The 18,579-nt window shown below is 35.1% G+C and overlaps 1 protein-coding gene and 1 long non-coding RNA gene across 2 annotated transcripts in view; one reads left to right on the top strand and one right to left on the bottom strand.

Moving 5' to 3' along the window:
• Nucleotides 1–17,908, top strand: part of LOC103245872 (uncharacterized) — an 89,946-nt gene extending 72,038 nt beyond the window's left edge. Inside the window, exon 5 of the long non-coding RNA XR_005244274.2 lies at nt 17,064–17,908. This is a non-coding gene — a long non-coding RNA (uncharacterized lncRNA). The remainder of the gene's footprint in view (nt 1–17,063) is intronic.
• TMCO5A (transmembrane and coiled-coil domains 5A) overlaps nt 7,708–18,579 on the bottom strand; it is a 63,813-nt gene continuing 52,941 nt past the window's right edge. The window contains exons 13-14 of the transcript XR_012091454.1: nt 9,350–9,419; nt 7,708–8,262 (exon numbers count right to left, since the gene is read on the bottom strand). The gene's annotated coding sequence lies outside the window, so the exon portion shown is untranslated. The remainder of the gene's footprint in view (nt 8,263–9,349; nt 9,420–18,579) is intronic.

Genomic DNA, 18,579 nt, shown 5'->3' with positions numbered 1-18,579 from the left:
TACCCAGAAAATGGCTTCACCAAATGAATGAAATAAGCACCTGTGACCAGTACCAAAGAGACAGAGATACGTGAACTTTCAGACAGAAAACACAAAATAACTGTTTTGAGGAAGCTCAACAAAATTTGAGATAACACAGAAATAATTCAGAATCCTATCAGATGAAATTAATGAAGAGATTGAAATAATTAAAAAAAAATCAAGCAGAAATTCTGGAGCTGAAAAATACAATTGCCATACTAAAGAACACATCAGAGCCTCTTAACAGTAGACTTGATCAAGCAGAAGAATTAGTGAGCTTGAAGACAATCTATTTGAAAATACACAGCCATAGGAGAAAAAAGAGAAAAAGAATAAAAAAGAATGAAGCATAAATGTAAGATCTAGAAAATAGCCTCGAAAGGGCAAACTAAAGTTATTGACCTTAAAAAGGAGGGAGAGAGAGAGCAAGAGAGAGAGAGAGTGAGTGAGAGAGAGAGAGAGAGAGAGAGAGAGAGATCAGGGTGGAAAGTATATTTAAAGAGAAAATAACAGAGAACTTCACAAACCTAGGGAAAGATATCAATATTTAAGTACAAGAAGGTGATAGAACACCAAGCAGATATAATCCAAATGAGACTACCTCAAGACATTTAATAATCAAGCTCTCAAAGGTCAATGATAAAGAAAGCAGCAAGAGAAAAGAAATAAAAACATGCAGAAGGAAAAAAAAAAACACCTTTTATCCTAAATTAGCGTATCCTGTGAAAATATCCTTCAAACATGAAGGAGAAATAGACTTTCCCAGACAAACAAAAGTTGAGGGGTTTCATCAATACTAGACTTGTCCTACAAGAAATTCTAAAGCCAGTTCTTTGGTCTGAAAGAAAAGGACATTAGTGAGCATTAGGAAATCATCTGAAGGTATAAAACTCACTAGTAATAGTGGGTACACAGAAAGACACAGAAAATTGTAACACTATAATTGTGGTGTGTAAACTACTCATATCTTGAGTACAAATACTAAAAGATGAACCTATCAATAATAGTAACTACAACAATTTTTCAAAACATAGACAATATAATAAGATATAAATAGGAACAACAAAAAGTTAAAAAGTGGGGGATGAATTTAAAGTGTAGAGTTTGTGTGAGTTTTCTCTTTGCTTGCTTGTTAGTTTGTTTAAGCAATCAGTGTTAAGTTGCACTTAGTCTAAAGTAAGGAGTTATAAGATATTATTTGTAAGCTTCATGGTAACCTCAAATCAAAAAACATGCAACAGATATACACAAAATAAAAAGCAAGAAATTGAAACATACCACCAGAGAAAACTGCCTTCATGAAAAGGAAGACAGGAAAGAAGGAAGAGAAGACCACAAAACAATCAGGATACAAATTTTAAAATGACAGGAGTAAGTCTTTACTTATAATTAATATCTTTGTATGTAATAATAACATTGAATGTAAATGGACTAAAGTCTCCAACCAAAAGACATAGAGTGGCTAATTCATTAAAAAAAAATCCAATGATCTATTGCCTATAAAAAATGCTCATCACCTAGAAAGTGATGTAGACTGAACATAAAGGGATGAACAATTATATTGCATGCAAATGGAAATGAAATGAGCAGGAGTAGCCATACTTATATCATACAAAATAGATTTCAAGACAAAAACTATGAGAAGAGACAAAGAAGGTCACTATATATTGATGAAGGGGTCAATGCAGCAAGAGGATATATAAGAAGTTTAAATGTATTTAAATTTAATACACTGGGGCACCCAGATATATATATAACAAATATTATTAGAGCTAAAGAGAGAGATAGACCCCAATACAATAATAGCCAGAGACTTCAACATCCAACTTTCAACATTGGACATCTCTCCTAGACAGAAAATCAACAAAGAAATATCTGACTTAATTTGCACTGTAGACCAAGTGCACCTAATAGATATTTACAGAACATTTCATCCAATGGCTACAGAATACACATTCTTTTACTCAGCATATGAATTATTTTCAAGGATAGGCCATATGTTAGGCCACAGAATGTCTTAAAAATTAAGTATCTTATCTAACTACAATGGAATAAAACTAGAAAACAATAACAAGAGGAATGTTGGAAACTTTACAAACACTGGTAAACAATATGCTCCTGAATGACCAGTGAGTCAATGAAGAAATTAAGAAGGAAACTGAAAGATTTCTTGAAACATATGATAATGGAAACACAACATAAAACTTTTGGGATACAGCAAAAGCAGTACTAAGAGGAAAGGATATGACAATAGGCACCTTCATCAGAAAAGTAGAAAAACTTCAAATAAATAACACAATTATACATCTGAAAGAACTGGAAAAACAAGAGCAAATCAAATTCAAAATTAGTATAAGAAAAGAAGTAATAAAAATCTTAACAGAAACTAATGAAATTTAAATAAAAATACACATAAGATCAATGAAATGAAAAGTTTGTTTTTTGAAAAGATAAACAAAACCAAGAAACTTATAGCCAGACTAAGAAAAAAAGAGAGAAGACCCTAATAAAAAAAATAATTCTGAGATGAAAAAGGAGAAATTACAACCAATACCACAAAAATTCAAAGGATAATTACAGGCTACCATGAGCAACTTTATGCCAATAAATTGGAAAACCTAGAAGAAATGGGTAAATTCTTAGACAAATACAACCTACCCAGATTGAATCATGAAGAAATTCAAAACCTGAACAGACCAATAACAAGTAACAAGATCAAAACCATAATCAGAAATCTTCCAGCAAAGAAAAGTCTTGGACCTGATGCCATAATTGCTGAATTCTACCAAGCATTTAAAACCAATTCTACTCAAACTATTCTGAAAAATTGAGGAGGTGGGAATACTTCCAAACTCATTCTACAAGGCCAGTATTACCCTGATACCAAAATCAAAGACACATCAAAAAAAGAAAACTACAGGCCAATATCACTGATAAACAGTGATGTGAAAATCCTCAGCAAAATAGTAGCCAACCAAATTCAACAACACATTAGACAAATCATTCATTACGACCAAGTGGGATTTATCCCAGGGATGCAAAGATGATTCAACATGTGCAAATCAATCAGCATGATACACTATATCAACAGAATGAAGGACAAAGTCATGATCATTTCAATTGATGCTGAAAAAGCATTTGATAAAATTCAACATCCCTTTATGAAAAAGACCTTAAAAAAACCTGGGTATAGAAGAAAATACCTCAACACAATAAAAGCCGTATATGATAGATCCACAGCTAGTATAACACTGAATGAGGAAAAACTGAAATCTTCCTCTAAGATCTGGAACATGACAAGGATGTCGCATTCACTATTGTTATTCAACATAGTACTAGAAGTTCCTAGTTAGAGCCATCAGACAAGAGAAAGAAAGAAAAGGGCCTGCAAATTCAAAGGAAGAAGTCAAATTCTGCTTGTTTGTGGATGATGTAATCTCATATTTGGAAAAACCTAAAAAATCTGCCAAAAAATCTATTAGAACTGGAACAAATTCATTAAAAGTACAGACTACAAAATCAACATACAAGAATCAGTAACATCTCTATATGCCAATAGTGAACAATCTGAAAAGGAAATCAAGAAAACAATACCATTTACAATAGCTATAAATAAAATACCTAGATATAAACTTAACCAAAGAAGTGAAAGATCTTAATAATGAAAACTATACAATACTGATTGGGTTGGGCATGGTGGCTCATGTGTGTAATTCCAGCACTTTGCGAGGCCGAAGCAGGCAGATCACCTGAGGTCAAGACCAGCCTGACCAACATGGAGAAACCCCGTCTCTACTAAAAATACAAAATTAGCTGGGCGTGGTGGTGCATGCCTGTAATTCCAGGTACTAGGGAGCTTGAGACAGGAGAATCACTTGAACCTGGTAGGTGGAGGTTGCGGTGAGCTGAGATCACACCATTGCACTCCAGTCTGGGCAACAACAGCAAAACTCCATCTAAAAAAAAAAAAGACAAGAAAAAAACAAAGAACTGTACAATACTGATTAAATTGAAGAGGACACAAAAAAATAGAAAGGTATTCCATGTTCATGGATTGGAAGAATCAATATTGTTAAAATGTCCATACTACCTAAAGCAATCTACAGATTCAATGCAATCTCTATCAAAATACCAATGACATTCACCACAGGAAAAAAAAAAAAAAATCCTAAAATTTGTATGGAACCACAAAAGACCCAGAATGGTCAAAGCCATCCTGAGCAAAAAGAACAAAACTGGAGGAATCCCATTGCTTGACTTCAAATTAGAGCTATAGTAACCAAAACTGTATGATACTGGCATAAAAGCAGACACACAGAGCAATGGAACCTAATAGAGAACCCAGAAATATATCCATACCTCTACAGTGAACTCATTTTTGACAAAGGTGCCAAGAACATACACGGGGGAAGAGACAGTCTTTTCATAAATGGTGCTGGAAAAACTGGATATCCATATTCAGAAGAATAAAACTAGATCCCTATCTCTTGCTATATGCAAAAATCAAATCAAAATGGATTAAGTCTTAAATCTAAAATCCCAAACTATGAAACTACTAAAAGAAAACATTAGGGAACTCTCCAGGACATTTGTCTGGGCAAAAATTTCTTGAGTAATATCTCACAAGCACATGCAACTAAAGCAAAAGTGGACAAATGGGATCACATCAAGTTAAAAAGCTTCTACAGAGCAAAGGAAAAATTCAACGAAGTGAAGAGACAACCCACAGAATGGGGGAAAACATTTGCAAACTACTCATGTGACAAGCGATTAACAGCTGGAATATATAAGGAGCTCAAACAACTCTATAGGAAAACATTTTAACAATCCAATTAAAAATGGGCAAAATATATGAATAAACATTTCTTAAAAGAAGACGTACAAATGGCAAACAGGCATATGAAAATGTACTCAACATAACTGATCATCAGAGAACTGCAAATCAAAACTACAGGAAATATAATCTCACCCCAGTTATCCAAATGACAGACAATAACAAATGCTGGCGACAATATGGAGAAAAAAGAACCCTTGTACACTGTTGATGGGAATGTATATTAGTATATCCACTATGGAGAACAGTTTGGAAGTTTCTCAAAACACTAAAAATAGAACTACCATATGACCCAGTAATCCCACTGCTAGGTATATACCAAAGTATTGAAGAAATATCTACACTCTTATGTTTATTGAACACTATTCACAATAGCCAAGATTTGGAAGCAGCCTAGGTGTCCATCCACAGACAAACTGATAAAGAAAGTGTGATACATATATACTATGGAGTACTATTCAGCCATTAAAAGAATGAGATCCTGTCATTTTTAACAACATGGGTGAAACTCAAAGACATTAAGTGAAATAAGACAAATAGAGAAAGACAACCACATTTTCACTTATTTTGGGAGTTAAAAATTAAACCAATCGAACTTATGGGAAAAAAACCTTTTTACTTTTTAAAGAGAAGCCCTATATCTGGGCTTTAAATGACATTTTCAGAATTTAAAATATTTGCAACAACTGCACATCAAAACAAAAAACCCGGTGTGAGCTGAAGTGAGTGCATCTGTAAATTTTTTTGAACATGTGAATCATCATTTTTATGTCTGATCTGGGATAAATAGAAAAGTCCTTTCAAACTCATCGTTGCCGTCTCCCAGGTCATTTTTCTCCCAGAACTTATGAGTGTCAAACTGTTTGTTCTTTGTTGACATTTAGTTCTCCTACATGCCATCTCCTCACGTTCCACCTCCTTGTTATTCTGATAAATGAGCGAATCTAATGAACTCATTCATCCTAATAAGAATTTTTTCCTTCAGTCGTTTCTTCCTTCTCAGTTAGAATGCATACTTTACGATAGAAGTTATAGAAATAATATTCTTAGCAGCTGGTCTCAAGTTGGAGGGTTTAAACATGTAAAAGCGTCAAAAGTACATGGCAGGCCAGAGGGGGATGCTTGGGTGTAACGGTAAGTGGTGCCTTGTGCTAGTTCCCAAATCACAGGCGTCATCAAGCTGCCAGTGTCCAGGGCCAGATCTGAAGACATTTTGGACCCATATCACTGCTCATGGCTATCATTGTTCTTAGTATCAGCTTCAGGTAAGGGCTTACTTGGAGCCATTAAAGAGCTTCAGTTGGTTCTCCCTTTCTAAAGTTGAGTCCTTTTTGGTTTTGACAGGTTTCAGGCTTTTAAAAATTGTTTGTTTATACACCTGGTAATTGGTTCCATTTGGCATCTTAATGTTACCTAAGCACTATTTAGCATGCTTAACAAGATTACCCTGAGCTTTTAAAACATTTAAGTGAAAGATTTAAATTCCCTTAAAAGAAGAGGCAGCTGGTGAAACTGGGTCATTAGACAGGTGGAGAGCATAATTTTGAGTTGAGAAGCCCAAAACAGACTTCCTAGTTTTCTTTGCCCATTAGCCTGGAAGGCGCCCACGTTGAATCCACTTTTTTCATTCAGTGACCCCAGTGAAATGTCTGGTGCTCCCATCTTCTTTCATTCCCAGCAGCACTTATTAGAACCCAAAGAGGAACCTTAGACTGCTGGTTGACTAGTGCTCCCCCACACACTCCCAAGTCACTCAGCTCCCTCTGAGGCATAGTAAGGGTCTGTGCCAAGATTGCACACATCCAAAAGCCCAGCATGAATCACTCTTACGCCCCAGGGTTGCTAAAATGATTGAATCAGTGAGTTGAAAAGAACAGTGATTTTGTTCTGTTTTATCTCCCTGGGAAGTGGAGTGGGGAAGGGGATTAGGATGAACCCATCTATTTTAGGTGCTTACTTACAGAATTAACGTCCCCCTAGAAAAGTGATGCCTTGGCTACAGTGTACAGCTTTGCCATTAATGAGAGGAAAGTGGAACTGTTTTCATTTTTCTTGCAAGACTGAGAAGGGCAATTTTTTTGAGGCTAGCACCATCGTGTGGATAAAGTGAATACAGGTCTTTTTTCTTTTTTGGAGGGGATTGCATAACAGGCCACTATAATATACCTCTGGAAACACAATTTTGTTATCTTCTCATCTGTGTCTTATATATTTTCTGAGTCATCACAGAGCAGCCAGAGATAAAAATAATTTTTGCAGCAGTGCCATATACTGCTGGGATCCTAAGGATCATGTGCTTCTACAAAATGACTGAACTGCAGGAACATGACAGTGGGAAATTCACAGAGCAGTTTTGGATCAGACAGAGCATAAATTAGAGAGCACATTTGGGATTAGCCACTGGGCTCTTCAGTGGAAGTTACCAATTTGGACTTTGTGAGAAATGCCAAGGCTTGTTACTGAGGCAACTTTCTAACCATTATTGTCCAAGAAATGAAAGCTAAATCAGAGGAAAAGAGGAGAAATAGAAATCTGATTGCAGGATGCAAAAGAATTTTACCAAACTGCATGGTTCATCTCCTGTGGAGTGAGAAGGTGATGTGGAGTTTCTCTGATTATTTTGGAATCCGAATGAAAAGGGAAAAAGAACAATGTGGAGAAGCTCTGTTGACTTGTGGCTTTAAGTCTTAAGAGCATGATGGGGGAGTGGATGGCAAAGTTAGGAGAAAGATTTTTTTTTTTTACCTCTGTAGTGGCCTTTCCTTTGTAGCTGGCACCAAGGTCCCTAAAGAGGGGCTGAGTCTGCTTCTCCTCTTTTGTAGTGTTTTTCCTCATTTCCAGATTGGCTGGTATCTGGGTGTTGGGAGGGCACAAATAGGTGGAGGTAGGGAGAGCTGTTGCTTATAAAGATGTAGCACCATTGAACACCTAACAAATCACTCTTCCAGTATTATTCTTTCCTTCGCACATTTCCCTAGCCCCAAGGGAAAAGGTTTTACCAGGACTTAAAACAAGAATCTGTAATTGTAGAAATTTGGGGTAGTCAAAACCAAATCAAGAAGTGCTGACGTTTGCTCTCTTTGATGAGCTACTAAAGTGATAGGAACATATACAGAACAGTCCTCCCCACCCACCACTCACTCTTGTCTTCACACATTCCCTTCCTTCCTTCCTTCCCAGAACTGGGCTGGCTTGTACAGCTGTAGATATTAATATATCTGGAGTTTCAGATTGAAAGATCTTCTTGTGATTGAATACGGGCTGATGACGATCTGGAGGGAGTTTTTAGGCACATGTGAAGCTTTCCTCTGTAGGCAGCCATTTATGGAACTGAAGTGTGACAGCAAGCTGTGTGGACCGGCTGACACGATAAGTACAGATGTAGGATCCCAGAGATTATCAAGCAGCTGGAATGAGAGGTTGAATGAAGAGCGCAACTAATTGCAATGACTATCAAGTTGTATATTTAGTATCCTTTTAGCATAATCTTTTAAAACTCTTTCCTTACATCCATATCTGAGGGTAGGGGCACCAGGTAAAAAGCCATGAGAACAGTGAGACTCCAGCTCAGGGAATATTTGAGCCTTGTTTCCTACTAGCCACTGGAAAATCTTGTCATGCTTCTCCTTCTCTAGCTCCTTACTCCCTTAGCCGGGTCTTGCATTGTCCTTTTTAACTGAACACTGTTTTAATTTGCAAGCCTGCTGATGGTGGCCTGGGAGTCTCTTGGGCTCTTTTCTCTGGAGTCACTACTCTTTCACTGTAGACTTCTCCCTCTCTGTCACTGTATTACTTCCCTCACCTTCCAGCTGGGCCACAGGGACACCAACAGTGGATCCTCTGCTCTGCAGAGGAAGACTCGATGGAGGAGAGGTTTAAATTCTTTTTTGGGTTAGGGTTGGTTCCCCAGTTTTATAAAACTGGATTATGTTGAGGATTCTGGGAAGATGGTAGAGCAGGAAGCACCAGGAATCTGTCTTCCTACCCAGACAACAACTGCACTGGCAAAACCTATCTGATCTAACTTTTGGAACTTTAGAATCTATTTGAAGGCTTACAACTTCCAGGGGAAGGTTTGGATGACAAACTGTGGGTAAGTTCAGCTTTTAGCAGAGAAGCAGCTACCCATCTCCCACGCTCCACCCCAAGGGCAGGCAACACCTCCATACCCATTGTGGGAGCCAGGTAGGCCTCAAAGCCTTGTCCTTCATAAATTGAGGATCTATGATCTGATCCATGATTGCTATTTTCGATCTTGGAGATGCAGACACATACGTAGGCAGCCATTGTTACACCCTCCCCACTCCATTGCAAGGCTCTCCCCCAAAGATGAATCAACTTTCAGAGGATTTAAAGGGTCAACACTCTTTTGATATTCTACCCTCAATGTGCTATCCCTTCATTGTAATCTGGTTTGGGGAGCCAGATATTTAAAATCTTAGACATTCAAAAGTAACCACATATACAGAGAAATTCAGAGAGTTACTGTCATGCCTAGGGACAGGTGCAGGCTCAAAAGACCTGAGAAAATGCTAACACCTCAGGCTCATCCCTCACAGACAGTCTATAACAATCAAAAATAAAATAATTTAAAAAAAAAAACCCAAATTAGCAAACCCTGGGAAAGGAGGAGAAACTTCTTTTCAGAATTACTTCATTATAATCCAGTTGTTCATTTTTCAGCAAGAAACATCACCAAGCATATTAAAAAATGGGAAAATGTGGCTCCCATTTTTTAAAAAAAGAAACCCCGAGAAAATCCAGATGGTGAACTTACTAGACAAATACTTTAAAGCAACTCTGATAAAGATGCTCAAGGACTTAAAAGAAGATCTAGGAAAAGTAAACACAACAATGTATGAACAGAATGAAAATATTGATAAATAGAAAATGTAAAAAAAAAAAAACTAAAAAATTTTGGAGCTAAAAAGTATCATAACTGAAATGAAAATACTTTAATTCTTAAAAAACTTCTATTTTAGGTTCAGGGGCACATGTACAAGTTTGTTATATAGGTAAATTCATGCCATTGGGGTTTGTTGTACAGATTATTTTATCACCCAGGTAATAAACTTAGTACAAAATCGTTATTTTTTTCTGCTCCTCTCCCTCTTCCCATCCTCCACTCTCAGGTAGTCCCCAGTGTCTGATGTTCCCCTCTTTTGTGTCTATCTGTTCTCATAATTTAGCTCCCACTTATAAGTGAGAACAATCAATATTTGGGTTTCTGTTCTTATGTTAGTTTGCCAAGGATAATGGCCTCTAACTCCATCCATGTTCCTCCGAAGAACATGACCTAGTTCTTTTTTATGGCTACATAATATTCCACAGTGTTTATATACCACATCTTAAAAATGTAATCTACCATTGATAAGCATTTAGATTGATTCCATGTCTTTGCTATTGTGAATAGTACTGCAGTGAACATATACGTGCATGTGTCCTTATGATAGAATGATTTATATTTCTTTGGGTATATACCCAGTAATGGGATTTCTGGGTCAAATGATAGTTCTGTTTTTAGTTCTTTGAGGAATCACCACTCTGATTTCCACAATGGCTGAACTAATTTACACTCCCACCACTAGTGTATACGTTCCTTTTCCTTTACAACCTCTGCAGCATCTGTTATTTTTTGATTTTTAATAATAACCATTCTGACTGGTGTGAGATGGTACCTTACTGTGGTTTTGATTTGCATTTCTCTAATGATCAGTGATAATGAACTTTTTAAAAATATACTTGTTGGCCGCATGTATGTCTTCTTTAAAAAAGTATCTGTTCATGTCCTTTGCCCACTTTTTAATGAGGTTGTTTTTTTCTTGTAAATTTGTTTAAGTTCTTCATAGATGCTGGATATTAGACCTTTGTCAGATGCATAGTTTGCAAATAATTTCTCCCATTCTGCAGGCTGTCTGTTTATTGATAGTTTTTTTTTGATGTGCAGAAACTCTTTACTTAAATCCCATTTGTCAAGTTTTGCTTTTGCTGCAATGGCTTTTGGAGTCTTCATCATGAAATCTTTGCCAGTTCCTATGGCCAAAATACTATTGCCTAGGTTGTTTTCCAGGTTTGTTTTATATATATATTTGGGTTTTACATTTAAGTCTTTAATCCATCTTAAGTTGGTTTTTGTACATGGTGTAAGCAAGGGGTTCAGTTTCAATCTTCTGCATATGGCTAGCCAGTTATCCCAGCACCATTTATTGAATAGGGAGTCCTTTCCCCATTGCTTGTTTTTTGTCAGGTTTGTCAAAGATTGGATGAAATAAAAAATGTATTGAAGGGATTCAAAAACAGATTTGAGCAAGCCTAGGAAATAATCAAGGAACTTGAAGATAAGACTATTGGAAGAAAAGTGAAAAGGTCCTAAGGGATCTGTGGGACACCATCAGACCAGCATACATGTTGTGGAAGTCCTAGAAGGAGAGAAAGATAAGCAGAGAATATTCAGAGAAAGAATAGCTGAAAACTTTCCAAATTTGATAAAAGACATAAATGTAAACATTTATCAAGCTCAAAAATGTTACTAGTAGGAACTCAAAGAGACCCACACTGAGACACATTATAATCAAACCATGAGAAGCCAAAGTCCTTCAGAAACATTTAAAACTGTTCTTCAAAAGTGAGAGAGAAATGAAGATGTTTCCAGATAAACAAAAGCTGAGAGAATTCATTACCACTAGACATGTCCCACAAGAAAAACTAAAAGGAGTCTTGCAGGTTGAAATGAAATGTTCCATGTGCACTTGAGAATATTCAAGACAGTAACTGGAAGCTGTACGGAGAAACAAAGATCTCAGTAAAGGTAAATATCTGGGCAATTATAAAAGTTAGTATTATCTTAACTTTGGTTTGTAACTCTACTTTTTGTTTTCTACATGATTTAAGAGACTAACATTTTAAAAAATTACTAGTCTAAAAGCTAGTATTATGGAAACTTTGATTTGTAGTTCCACATTTTGTTTTTTATGTAGTTTATAAAATTGATGCATAAAACAATTATGCTTTTGGACACACAATGTATAAAGATGTAATTTGTGCATCAATAACTGAAAGGATGTGAGGATGGAGCTGTATAGGAGCAGAGGTTTTGTATGTTAGTAAAGTTAGGCTGATATAAATTCAAATGAGAGCATTATAACTTGAGGATGTTAAATGTAATCCCCACAGCAATCACAAAAATGGCTATAGAATATATACAAAAGGAAATTAGAAGGAAATTACAGCGTTTCAATATAAAAATCAACTAGACACAAAAGAAGACAGTAATGCAGGAAATGAGGGTGAAAAAAGCTATAAGGTATATAGAAAAATATAGCAAAATGACTAAAATCAGTTTATTGTTATCAGTAAGTGCTTTAAATATAAATAGATTAAACTATCCAATGAAAAGACAGAGATTGGCAGAATAAATTTTAAAAAAACCCACACATGATCCAGCTATATGCTATCATCAAGTGATTCACTTTAGATCCAGAGATATGAATAGGTTAACAGTAAAATGATGGGAAAAGATAGTCAATGCAACTTGTGACCACAAGAGAGCAGGAGTGGCTATACTTACATCTGGCAAAATTGACTTCAGATTAAAACAATTACAAGGAACAAAGAAGGACATTATATTTTAATAGAAATTTCTATACAGCAAAAAGATACAATAATTTTACACTTACTAACAGACCATCAAAATATATGAAACAAAAACAGAATTGGAGGGAGAAGTAGATTTACAATAATGGTTGAAGACTTTAATAGCTCACTGTCAACAATGGATAGAACAACCAGATAGAAGATGAATAAGAAAATAGAAGACTTGAACAACACAATTAGCCAACCAGATCTAACAGACGTATACAGAACACTTTATTCAACAATAGCAGAATTAACCTTCTTCTCAGGTTCATATGGAACATTCTTCAGGAGAGACCTATGATAGATCAGAAATTAAGTCTCAATAGATTTAAAAATAGAGATATAATATAAAGTATCTTCGATGGTCTGAATATGTTCTTCAAATTTATGTGTTAGGAACTTGTGGCCATGTTGAGAAGTGGGGCTTTTGGGAGAACTCTCCCCTCATGCTGTTACAAAATGCTGTTACAAAAATGGCAGGAGTGGGTTTTCTTCTGCTCTTATGCCGTGTGAGGACAGTGTTCATCCACCTTTTGTGCTTCCCTCTTCCACAATGTTAGAATGTAGCAAGAAGACATTCATAAGATTCTGGCACCTGATATTGGACTTCCCACCTTCCAAAACTGTTCTTTGTAAATTACCCAGTCTGTGGTATTCTGTTATAGCAGCACGAATGTATTAAGAGAGCCTCTTTCCTAACTATAGTGGGATGAAGGAAGAAATCAATAACAGAGAGAAAAATTGGAAAATTCATGAATTTGTGGAAAAACACACTTAACCAATGCATCCAAGAAGAAATTACAAGGGAAATTAGAAAATATCTTGAGATAAATGAAAATGAAAACAAAACATACCAAAACTTATTGAATGCAGCAAAAACAGTGCTGAGGGGGAAATTTGTAGATATAAACACTTACATTTGAGAAAAATCTCAAATAAACAATTTAAATCTATAATAATTTAAGAAAGAAAATAACACACTGAACCCAAAGCTAGCAGGAAGAAACAAATAATAAAGATTAGAGCAGAAAAGTTTTTTAATAATAGAGAAAATTAGCATAACCAAAAGTTGGTTCTTCAAAAGTATCAACAAACTGACAAACCTTTGGCTAGATAAACTAAGAAAAAGAAGACTCAAATTACTAAAATCAGAAATTAAAGGATTATTATTGATGTTACAGAAATTAAAAGGATTATGAGAGTACTATGAATAATTTTAACACATTAAATAGCCTGGAAGAAATTTATAAATTCTTAGAAACACAAAACCTACCAAGACTGAAGCATGAAGAATTAGAAAACGTGAATATGCCTATAACTAGTAAGAAGACTGACTTAGCAATAAAAAATCCCAATAAAGAAAACGCTGGGCCTGATGGCATCACTGGGGAAATGTACCAAACATTTAGAGAAGAAGTAATACCAATTCTCAAACTTTTGAAAAATATCATATAGGAGGAATTACATCCTAACTAATTCTGTGAGGCCAGCATTGTCCTGATACAAAAGCCAGACAAAAACACTGCAAGAAAAGAAAACTACAAAGCAATATCCTTTATGAACGTTGATGCAAAATCTTTAACAAAATACTAGCAAACTAAATTTAACAGCATACTAAAGAGATTATACACCATGATCAAATGGAATTTATTCCTGGAATGCAAGGATGGTCTAACATGTGAAAATTGATCAATGTAATATACCACATTAACAGAATAAAGGAAAAATTACATAGTTATCTCAATTGATGCAGAAAGGGCCTTTAACAAAATTTAGCACCATTTTGTGATTTTAAAAACAATCAACAAACTAGAAATATAACAAAACTACCTCAACATAATAAAAATCATATTTGAAAAAACTCACAGCAAACATCATACTCAATGGTGAAAGACTAAAAGCTTTTCCTCTTAGATCAGAAACAAGGAAAGGATGCCTATGTTTGCCATTTCTATTCAACATAGTACTGGAAGTTCTAGCCAGAGCAATAAGGCAAGAAAAAGAAGTAAAAAGACATTTAAATTGGAAACGAAGAAGTAAAAGTATCTCTGTTTACAGATGGCATGATTTTATACGTGGAAAATTCTAAAGATTTCACCTAATAAAATTGTTAAAATAAGAAATGAATTCAGCAAAGTAGCAGGAAACAAAAATAAACAAAAATCACTTGCATTTCTACACACTAACAATAAACAATCTGAAGAGGAAATTAATAAAATTTCATTTACAATAGCTTCAAAAATTATAAAATGCTTAAGTATTAATCTAGGAAGTAAAAGAGAGAGAAAATTGTGAAACATTGCTGAAATAAATTAAAGAATAAATAAATAGAAAGACATTTTACATTCACGGATTAAAAGACTTAAAATTGATAAGATGTCAATGTTACCCAAAGTGGTATACAAATTCAATACAATCCCTATCAAAATCCCAATGACTTCTTTTGGGGCAGAAAGAGAAAAGCTTATCCTAAAATTTACATGGAATCCTAAGAGATGATAAATAGCTAAAATAATCTTTAAAAAGAAAGTGGGAGACTTATACTTCCTGATTTCAAAACTTACTAAAAAGCCATAGTAATCAAACCAGAGTGGTGCTGGCATAAAGACAGACATATAGGCCAATGGAACAGAATAGAGAGCCCAGAAATAAATCCTCACATATATGGTCAAATGACTTTTGATAAGGTTGCCAAGACAATTCAATGGGGGAAAGGTTAGTATTTTCAACATAGAGTCCTGGGAAAACTATATGACTACATTGCAAAATAATGAATGTTGACCTTTACATAACACTGTATGCAAAAATTAACTCAAAATGGATCAAAAGCCTAAACATAAAAGATGACACAGGACAAAGTCTTTATAACACTGAGTTTGGCAATTTTTTAGATATAACGCCAAAGGCCTAAGCAACAAAACAAAAACAACAACAAATTGATCTTCATAAAAATTAAAAACTTTTGGCCTCAAAAGACTTAATTAACAGAGGAAAAAGGCAACCCACAAAACGAGAGAAAATATTTGCAAAGTATATGTCTGATAAGGGATTAATATCCAGAATATAGAGAGAACTCAACAATAACAACAAACAACTTGATTAAAAATAGGCAAATAACTTTAACAGACATTGCTCCAAAGACGATACAAACAAATGATCAGTAAGCACATGAAAGGATGCCGAACATCATTAATTATTAGAAAAGTGAAAATAAAAAACATAGTGAGATATCACCTTACACCCATTAGGATGACTACTATCAAAAATACAAAAAACATACGTTGATGAAGGTGTGGAGATACTGGAACTCTTGTGCACTATTGGTCAAAATGTAAAGTGGGGCAGGTACTGTGTGGAAAACAGTGTGGTAGTTCCTTAAAAAATTCAAAACAGAATTATCATGTGATTCAACAATTCTCCTTCTGGATATTTAGCCAGAATTGAACGCAAAATCTTGAAGAGATATCTGTACCCCCATGTTCATAGCAGCATTATTCATGATAGCTAAAATGTGGAATTAATAGATGAATCATTCAGTCTTAAAAAGAAAGGGAATCTTGTTGTATGCTGCAATGTGGATGAACCTTGAAGACATATAAAGTGAAATAAGCCAATCATGAAAAGACCAATACTGTGTAATTCCATTTATCTGAGGTACCTAAAGTAGTCAAATTCATAGACAGAAAGTTAATTAGTGTTTTCCAGGGACTGGGAGAAAGAGAAATGGGGTGTTATTGTTTAATGGGTATAGAGTTTCAGCTTTGCAAGATAAAAAGAGGTCTGGAGATGGATGGCAGTGATGGTTACACAAAAGTGTGAATGTACTTAATGCTGCTGAGCTGCACACTTAAAAATGATTAAGATGAAAAATTTTGTATGCGTTTTTGACCACAATAAAAAATGTTTTATTTAAACACACACACACACACACACACACACACACACACACACACCCTATTCCTTACCCCCTTGGCTCTTTTTTTGCTTCTATCAGAAAGATTTTTATTCAGTTATATTTCAAATTTAGAAAATGCTTTTATTGGGAGTTTTCCTTATGGCTTCTAAGCAGAAGCTGAGTAATTACAAGGCTGGTCAGTATGTCCATTTCTACATTCATTTAATTTCTATTTGTTAAATGTTCACTATGTGCAAGCCTCTCTTTAAAAATGTATTTGAGAGACTGGACTGCCCTTCAAAATCTCATAAACCCAAGTTTCTATGATACTGTGTGTTCTGCCTTCTATTACTAGTTGTCTGTGTAACCCAAGGTAAGTCACTTAACTTCTCTAGAACTCAATTGTCTCAGTTGTTTTTTCTAGTTCCAAAATTCTACAGATTTTCAAAGCATAAGGATGATAATGGCATATTACTTTCTTCACTGGACCGTTTATTTCTTGAGTGGAAAGGTTCCAACCAAGATATTAACTCTACGGAGAATATGGTACAAGTTCATTTAAAAAAAGCTAATATGAATTAGTAAGAAATTGAGTTTCAGAATTTTTTTAAAATAAATACAATCTCAAGAACATAACTTGATTTTAGAAAAGATAACAAGAGTGTTTTCAATTAACAGCTAGGAATGACCAAGGCAAAACTTCCATCTACTTGCATCAGAATGGAGACACAGATGCGGATGATGAATTAAAGGGACTCAAGGAAGGTCACTATTCTGCCTTGAATTTGTTTTCATGGTTCTCCAAGAAGTGTCTAGAGGTGAGAAAGTCAATTTAACTGATTATTTTCTAAAAATAGAATAAACAGAAAATTTTGTTTAAAAAATATTTTCTTAGCATAGTGAAGTACAACATTTTCTATAGTTATCTACAGTACTTTAAGAAATTTACAATGTACTGCTAGAACTTTGAGTGAAACTTAGGAATTTTATGTGCTTTGGATGAAAGATGACAGCAAAAAATTATACAATTTTAGTTCATTTGCATTAAAATATTCTTACAACAGAGCATGGAATCCAATAATAAAACCCAGGGAAAATCATTCTAATTTTAGGAGAAAAATTAACACCTACCTACCCTACAACCTCACAATTAAAATCTGGTGGAATTCTATAACCTTCCACATGGTTTGCCTCTTGTGTGGTGGAAAAGTTATTGACTCCTTTGAGAGAATGAAGAGGAAAGAAGACAACACTGTTGAAGAATCTTCTATAATCTAGATGTCAGCAGAAGCCACCCACTCTTTGATTCTAAGATTACGTTTCTTCATCCCCCATTCTGTGTTCTGTTCTGTTGGGTTTTTTTCCCCCGAAAATTTCTACAAATACTTTCTCCTAGTATTTGTTGAATACTTCATTCTGTAACTAATGGCTATTTGTTTATCTCTGATCCAGCGTTGACCTAAAGTTCAGACATGACTCTTTCTTTCTTCCAAAATTCACTTGTAAGAGTATCTTAGTCCATTTCTCCCGCTATAACAAAATACCATAGACGGGGTAAGTTATGAACAACAGCAATGTCTCACAGTTCTGAAGGGTGGGGAGTCCAAGATCAATGTGCTGGCAAATTTGATGTCTGGTGAGGGCTGCTTTCTGCTTCCAAGAGGGCACCTTGTTGCTGTGTCCTCACAAGGTGGAAGAGCAGAAAGGCAAAAAAAAAAAAAAAAAAAAAGAAAAAGAAAAAAAAAAAAAGACAAATGTTCTCTGCAGCCTCTTTTTTAAGGATATTAATCACCTCCCAAAGACCCTGCCTTCTAATTCCATTGTCTTGGTGATAGGTTTGAATATATGAAATTTGAAAGTACACATGCGTTCAAACCATAACAACGAGACAACAAGAAGCAACTTGCACAAGCAAATATCTACAACTATGTGTGGTAGATTTTACTGGATATTGAAGTAATCATGTGCTCATGTTGCAGCGCTGTTTAGAAAATATTCTAACTTGAGTACTAGCTTTTCTGGTCCTCTGAAAGTCCCTTCTCCATTTCCACCAACTTAGATTTCAGAGTCTCATGACATTGTTCAGCTTTCTCTCCTGCTGCTTCTCTGTCTCCCAGTTGTGATAAAAAAAAATCCTGATATTATTATGAAGAGCATTTTAGCTCTAGCACTTACCACCTCCTCCCTCATTCAC

This window comes from Chlorocebus sabaeus, chromosome 26, assembly GCF_047675955.1.
Source record: "Chlorocebus sabaeus isolate Y175 chromosome 26, mChlSab1.0.hap1, whole genome shotgun sequence".
NCBI lineage: Eukaryota > Metazoa > Chordata > Mammalia > Primates > Cercopithecidae > Chlorocebus > Chlorocebus sabaeus.
The sequence above is the reverse complement of the archived record's forward strand: the minus strand, read 5'-3'. Positions and strand labels throughout refer to the sequence as shown.